We start from the raw sequence: 8383 nt of genomic DNA, 5'->3' as shown, positions 1-8383 counted from the left end.
TATCCTGATTCTTTATTCACTTATTTACCTGCATTTGAAGGCCCTATCAACCCCAGAACCATCGTGGGGGAACCCGTATTGTGGCTACGTCCAGGGCCGAATCTGAACCAGTCCAGCCCGCCTAAATTGCTGAAAAAATCCCACTGCAGGAATGTAGAATTCCCTTCTCTAAATAATACAATCAGTGTATTAAAAGCCATAAAATAAAACATTAACATTAAGCACTTTTCACAATGATGCAAATTCAAGAGACCTTTTGTCTGAAATGATAACCCGGCACACCGTTAATAATGATGTGCTGGGAACACCCCCTGGAATGTCTGCTGTAGACGCACTTGAATATCAGAAATCTGTGACCAGTTTTTATAGTGCCCTGTTCCTAATTATATTTTAATTACTATCTTCTCAAACCAACAGCAATAAAAAGGTTTTATTTTTTATTTTTAGTCGGTGGTGGTGGTGACTGAGAGATTGGGGTGTGCACTGCCCCCGGATACACAGTAAACGAACTGTCTTGTCCTGGAGCGTGTCAAGAAAAATTGGCAGTCGATGCTCAAGCCCCCTTTATTGTGCGAACGTGCCTCCTATCCGCATCATTTTTGTGGCATTCGCTCACGCGGCATTCAGCGTGTACGCTACACTATAACCCCACCACAACCTGTGATGTTGGATGTCACTGAACCGATTCCTGTGGCCTGCGTCCTTCTGGGTATCATCAGATCTGAGCTTCCTCCAGATCCCTAGCAGGCCGACCACCACAACACACAAATTCACATAACATCATTTTATCGTCTCGCACTTCAAGCCTGCAAATGATCGTGTGGATTCAGATACATCTCTCCTCCGTCTCTCATCCCGATTCCTTGCTTTACTTCCTACGATCCCCGCACCCAGTGCTTGTCCTGGAGCTTCACGCTGAGAGATGGACGGCTCTTTCCCTCTGAAAACATCTGAAAACAGATTGAATCTGATTTTTACATTTTTATTAACATTTCAAAGGATTTCCTGTTTATTTTAAAGTCCGAGATTAAATAGTGAAATAATCTGATTGAAAATGATAAAATGAATGAAAATGTGTTATTTGTGATGACATGAGCTCTTGTGAATCATAGCATTAGATGTAAACGACTGACAGAATCGATGTTAGGACTCGCCCCTGACCTGAAGAGTCGTTTACGCAGCAAGACACAGATCAAAACCAGAAGAACATGCAGATGAGAAGAGCAGAAGTCCACCACCACTGATCTGAACATTGTGAGAGACCCATAAACTCAAGTGAATGACTGAATACATGAACCCATCAAATCATAAAGATGATGAATATTAGAAAGCAAAAGCACAGAGGTTCACCTGAGAGCTGCAGATCTGGAGTCACTTCATTCAGAACATCTGATCACAAATATGAGTCAATGTGAGAGAAAAGAGTGAAAATGGATTGAGTGTGAACATCAGATCTGCAGTGTTTTTATTAGTGAATAATCAGACGTTTATCAGCTAAAACTCACCTGGAGTCACTGGAGTTTCATTCCTCCCTGAAAAAACACAGATTCACAATCATCATGATCACTTGAAGATTCACACAAACATTCAGTTCACACAGAGTGTTGATCTCAATCAGGACACACACTGTTTTCTCTCACCTCTGAACAGCACGGTGCTCCAGTCTGAACTGGGATCAAAGAGAGATTCATTAGAACATCATCATGAAGTATTAATATGAAACAGATGAATGATGGTGCTGAGAGAGAAATCATTACTCCTGAAGCATCGCAGCGGATCTCATGAAGAAGTTCATCCACACAGTAAGAAGTGACGAGACGATCAGATGAGACAGAAATAACAGGATCAATCAAGTTTCTGAGGATCTGATGGATCTGCTATCAGACGCCCGTCCCCTGAACAAATAAAACACCATCAGATCATGAGTGTGTGTGTGTGAGAGAGTGTGTGTGTGTGTGTGTGGTGGTGTGTGTGTGTTCTCGTGATTCAGATTCACACACTGAGACGTGACGAGACGATCAGAAGAGACAGAAATAACAGAATCAATCAGTGTTTGAGGAGCTGATGGATCTGCTATCAGACGATCATCCTGAACATATACAGATATACATAATAGAGTTTTTGATTGTGAATAAGAGAAAACTCTCACCTGTGAGTACCAGAGCGGTTCACAGTCAGACTGACTGAAGAGAGTGAGTCTGTCAGCAGGAACTCTCAGCTCAAACCCGCCTGAGCTCTGAACCTCTGCACACGTCACACTGATGCTCTCCATCATCACACACTGACACACACGGAGAGAGGGATTTCTGTTGTAATGACATGAGGCTGGTCACATATTGTACATCTTTCTGAAGTTTTATTTTAGGTCTTGATGTCCTTAAGAGTATATATTTGCGGTAAAATTAACAAAAACTGTCTCAATATAATTTTACAGCTCCTTTTTCAGGAGCTCTGCTGAGAAGAGGTCGATTTTAGCCTATCTAATGAATATTCATGAGCCTCTCTTCTGATTGGCCTGTTGTTTTCTGAGTGCGCATGGCCAGGCCAACCACAGGTAACTAGGGTCAGCCGATGTCACAGCGCTAGCTGGAGGCAAAAAAAACAAAGCGGAAACTGGAGGCGTCCCACTCAAATCATTCGTCTAAGCAGGTTTCATTTCCTGCACCACCCACAACAATGAGCACGAGTTCGTCATTCACTCTGATGTCGTTCCCCTGACTTGAACAGATGTTAGTTGTGGATGTGATGCCGGATGAGAACCCTTATCAAAAAGTAGTATACCTCAAGTTTATTTAAATTAAGTATACTTAAGTAAAGTTCCAGTATATTTAGACTTTTTGTAAGTATAAGTCAAGTACACTTATTGTCATTATAAGTATATATCTTAGAAGTACATAAAGCCCATTTCTGAGAAGTACATAAAAAGAAAACTAAAAGCATAATTTCCTATTTTTTAGTTTAAAATAAGTATACTAATAGCACACTTGAATAAACTTCTTTTTCGTAAGGGAAGGCAACATCATCTAAGCCTATTTTTAGACACCTGTCTTCCAGGAAAAGTTGGTTGCGGTCTCAAACACGCAACAAGCACACATTAGGTTTCATTAGGTTTTCATTATACAGTATTTAATGAAATGCAACAAAAATGGCACACATTTACCTGAAGATGCACGCCGTCAAAGCGACTGTACCAGCAATTAATGAGGTGTTAAAAACTCCATCAGGAGCTTTTCGAGGCTTCGAGTGACAACAGTGCATTTAATGTATTGCATAGATCATCAAAGGCTTCTTAAGTGAAGTATGTTTTATTTTTATGGTATATAAAGTTTTGCCTATTAGTTAGAACTGGAGTTCATGAACCATCTGTTAACTGTCACTGGTCCACCTACTTGTTATTACATAACAGTAATATCCTAGTCTAAACCGAAAGTAATCTTGAACAAGCTATATATAACTTGAAAGCTTAACGACTTTAGTTTTCATCTTTGGTGACTGATTTTTGATATATTCGTGACAAGAGTACGCATTAGATTCTATCTTGAAACATGGATGCACACACACTCATTTTTATGTCTGTGTTCAAAAGATAACACCCATTCTATTTTTGTTTGAAAAAAAGGTCTAGTTATTTTGAATATAAAGAGAAACCCAACGATTCTCCATTGTGGTGTGAATCTCCATTTCTCGTGTATGATACATACCTGATGACTGATCACGCTGAGAGTAGTTTTTCCCACCTTAATTCTATTCTGAAACTGTTAACGCCTGCACGTGTTATATTTTCCGTGTTCAGGAGTTCTTCCGCGATTCCCCTCAGACATGCTGTGAAGTCAGGTGTGAGATGCTTCAGGTTGCAAACACACACACAGCAATCAGGGTTGCTTTCTTCCCTTCACACACAGCTGAACCTTCTGCTTACCAGGAACAAACGGGGGATTTAAATTGTCTAGGCTGGGTTTTCCCCATTAGTCAAGTATGGTCAGGTGTTTCTGTTGTTTATCAACAAAAGAACCTTCAAAGAACTGCATTGCAATGTTGTGTAGCTAAACCATAGCTCTTGTTGTTAGAAGAGCTTCCTGTTACTAAGATCCCTGGATTTACAGAGACCATCTTGAGCACAATAGACAAGATTACCATGCAGTACAGTCTATATCGTGAATATGTGTGTGTGTGCTTGAAAAATCCCGGAGAGCCAAAAAAGTTAAAGTTCAGGGTGAGGATTCATAACAGACCTACAGCAGAGCGTCAGCAAACAATCATTCTCTCCTTCATATTCTACTTTGTTTATGTTTTATTTTTCACTGCAAATCAGTAAACGGACCACTTGGATTGCAAGCTTTTTGCAGGCTGCTGATTTTTGACAGAAATAAATCCATTCTTATGGAAATAACGTAAGATCACGTGAGAGTCAGATGTTTCTCTTACATTATTTCCTGAATCAGTTCTCGCCTGTGTTTGGGTGTGAAACATAGCTTGCCCCGACAGAGATGTTGGTGATTCTTTCTGCTGAAAAGCTGTGTAAGCTCTCCAATCGATTCACTGGCAGAAGTCATTTTCCATGACATCATTAATGACAGTCCAGTAGTATTAAACCAGTATAGTTCAGACAAAAGAAAGTGAGACTATACTACTATGCTTTCAGAAAACAGCCAAAAATGAAGATTCTGTCATCATTTACTCTCCTTCCACTCGTTCCAATCATGCGTGAGTTTCTTTACTCTGTTGAACACAAAAGAAGATGTTTTGAAGAATGTTGGGAACCAAACAGCTGATGGTAGCCACTGACTTAAACAGTTTTTCCATCTATTATTATTTTGCCCCCCGGGCGCCGCAGCATAAATGATGCCCACTGCTCTGGGTGTGTGTTCACGTTGTGTGTGTGTGTACACTTTGGATGGGTTAAATGCAGAGCACCAATTCTCTGAGTATGGGTCAGCATACTTGGCTGTATGTCACTTTCACTTTCACTATTAGAGTCAGTGACAACTTCTGTGCATGACTGCACAGCTTGACGCTCCGCAAATCGCTGATTGAAGAAATGCAGACTAAAAGACGGGGATGGCCGAGCGCTGGGATATTTCGCTATTGAAACTGAAAAAAAAAAATGATGTCATGGGCGTAGCTATGAGGTCACGAGGTCTGGTAAATATTTCATATTTCAAAATAACATTTGAAGTTCTCTGAATGATTTGAAGGTCTCTGAAAGACTAAGCATGCATGGAATGAGTGTCTGCGTCCGTGGAGTGAAAGTGATGGAGAGCAAGTGAACGGGGCTCGATTGCCAGATCCAGTTAGTAGAAGCATCTTGGACTTGTTTTTTTGCACTTAATGTCACACTTATAAATCTGACAAAGTGGGAAGTTGAAGGTTAGGGGAACTTATTTGTTTTTTTCATGCTTGTTTTTGTTGTTTGTAGCAATATCTGGCAACACTGCACCTCTGGCACTCAAACTGACAGTAATCAGAGAAGGCTCAGGGTAAATAGTCTGTCCTGCAGTCTGTGCTGTTCAGATATATTAATGTAAGGTGTGTTCAACCAGCGCTATCTAACGACTAATTTGTACATATTTTACCAGGTGGATGACCTCACACGATTTGTCACTGGGGTCTAGACGGGTTAAAGGTTAGGTCATTCTTATGAATCTCTGTGAGATTGAGTTGGTTCAACGGTACTGCAAATAAACGTGACTATTTTCAATATGAATTAGCAGTTTTGAGTATTGTAAAATGATGCAAGATACCGACAAACGTTCCGTGCTGGTTTACTCTTTCTGCAGTGCACACACGCATGAGGAGGAGGAGCCTATACTAATCAACCACAGAGTCCGGAGTGTTCCTTAAAGACACACTGACAAAATGACAATACGTCTCCCCTCCTCAGCAGAAAACATTCCAACATAACTACTACAAATATATATATATATATAGCTGTTATGAATGTTTAAACGTCTGACTGCTATTTTTCTTTTTCTTAAACTGCAGATAACATGCAAGACATCCAAGTAAAGTATGAACAAAAGATTTAGAACACATTATGTGTAAACTTTGCAGTTAATGATGCATGTAACAATAACAATGACCAAAACGGGAGTTTTTTGCACTCACTGAGTTGATTATAAAAGAAGCACTTTACTTTCTGTCTGCAAATTTCATTTGCAATTTGTGAAAGTGACATACAGCCAAGTATGGTGACCCATACTCAGAATTCATGCTCTGCATTTAACACATCCAAAGTGCACACACACAGCAGTGAACACACACACACACACACACACACACACACACACACACACACACACGCACGCACAACAGACCCAGACACACACACACACAGGACACACTACACAACACACGCACACACGCACACACGCACACACACATACACGCGCACGCCTACGCACACACGCACCTGCACAACGCACGCACACAACGCACACACACACGCCGCACGCACTCACCACGCACACAACGCACACACACACACGCACACACACACACACGACACGCACACACGCACACACACACACACACACACACACACACACACACACACACACAACACACACAGGTCAAGGTCTTGACCTTGAAGCTTGTTATAGCACACACCGTTAAACATATTAATGCTGACCAAGAAAACAATACAATGATAAAAATACAAAGTTTAACATTTAAATCATCTTCTTAACCCATAAAACCAAATAAAAATCATGAATAAGAATTTAACTCACTAAGACCAACATATCCAACCATTATAAAGAGGCCTGAGAAAAGAGATATGTTTTCAATGATGATTTAAATGCAGATAAAAAGATGATAAACAGATTGAGGTAATGAATTCCACAGCTTAGCAGCTAATGCAGAAAAAGCTCTATCACCTTTAGATTTCAAACGAGACAATGGGAGGATTAATAGATTATCAGAGGATGATCTAAGAGATCTCCGGGGTGAGTACGGACAAATAAGGTCTGAGATGTAGACTGGAGCCAGACCATGCAATGCTTTAAACACAAAAGTTAAAACCCTGTACTCAATTCTAAATTTAAAAAAACTGGTAGCCAATGTAAGCGTGCTAAAATAGGGGTGATATGCTCCCTCTATTTCTTCTAGCTCTAACAACAGAGTTTGCTTTTTGAATTTTAACTCTGAATCAAAAACAACACCCAGGTGAGTACGGATATTTGCTTGCAAGGGTCCTAAACTAGAGGACATACCGTTAACCAAATGAGGGAAGCCAAATAAAATGACTTCAGTCTTGTTCTCAATTAACTGAATGTCATTTACACAAGCAAGCAAGTTGGATAAGGACTTTGACTCAGGATTAGTTGACATATACAACTGGGTATCATCAGGATAGATGTGATATGGGAACTTGTGAAACTCAAAAATGTAACACAGAGGGAGCATATATAAAGCAAACAAAATCGGGCCCAAGATGGAGCCCTGCGGTAACAGAGTCAGGTGATGAATGAGACTGATCTATCTCCACAGAGAAACTCCTCACAGTAAAATATGATTCAAACCAATGTAAGGCCGAATCATAAATAACAACCTAAGTCTTTAACCTGTTTAAGAGAATACAGTGATCTACTGTATCCAACGCCACACTTAAATCCAACAGTACTAAAACTGCACAATTTTCCAGAATCCACAAATAATAAGAAGTCGTTTTACCCCCTCTTAACAAAGCTGTGCTTAGATCTAAAGCCAGACAGAAAAGGATCCAGTATATTATTTTCAGTAAGGTGATCACTGATTTAAAACAGCTTTCTCCAATACTTTTGATAAGAATGGCAATTTTAAAATAGGTCTATAGTTGTTAAAATCAGCAGGATCCAGATTTGCTTTCTTTAGCAGCGGATGCCGCTGTCGCCTCTGGCTTACTTAGTTGGGGACACTTCATTTACAGCGATATCGTTGACTTGATTGCAAATTATTGCACAGATACTATTTAAACTGAACTGAGCTGCATGATGACATCACTGAATTCAATGATGAACTGCCCTTTAACTGTCATTTTGCATTATTGACACACTGTTTTCCTAATTAATGTTGTTCAGTTGCTTTGACGCAATCTTTTTTGTTTAAAGAGCTATATAAATAAAGATGACTTGACTTGACTTGATGAAGCACTGCATGCTTAAAAATGCTGGAACTGAACTTGTCTGTAATGAAATGTGGATAACGGAAATAATATTTGGTGCAACTGTGTCCAACACTTCCTTTAGTAGCGCAGTTGGTATAACGTCAAGAGAGCAAGTGGTCAATCTTAAACTGGACACTATGTTCAACAACTCAGTGTGAGATAGGACGGAAATGTGAAAATTTAGCAGGACTCAAAGTTAAATACCAGACCTTCTGATTCATAACAATCTGAGATTTAATG

The 8383-nt window shown here is 40.0% G+C and overlaps 1 long non-coding RNA gene across 1 annotated transcript; it reads right to left on the bottom strand.

Moving 5' to 3' along the window:
• Positions 1-2009: 2009 nt before the first annotated feature.
• LOC122135856 lies at positions 2010-3890 on the bottom strand. The gene is made up of 3 exons (XR_006153704.1): positions 3702-3890; positions 2150-2306; positions 2010-2089 (listed from the first exon to the last, which is right to left on the bottom strand). It is a non-coding gene; the product is annotated as an uncharacterized LOC122135856 (long non-coding RNA).
• Positions 3891-8383: the final 4493 nt, after the last annotated feature.

Source organism: Cyprinus carpio, chromosome A3 (genome assembly GCF_018340385.1).
Source record: "Cyprinus carpio isolate SPL01 chromosome A3, ASM1834038v1, whole genome shotgun sequence".
NCBI lineage: Eukaryota > Metazoa > Chordata > Actinopteri > Cypriniformes > Cyprinidae > Cyprinus > Cyprinus carpio.
The sequence above is the reverse complement of the archived record's forward strand: the minus strand, read 5'-3'. Positions and strand labels throughout refer to the sequence as shown.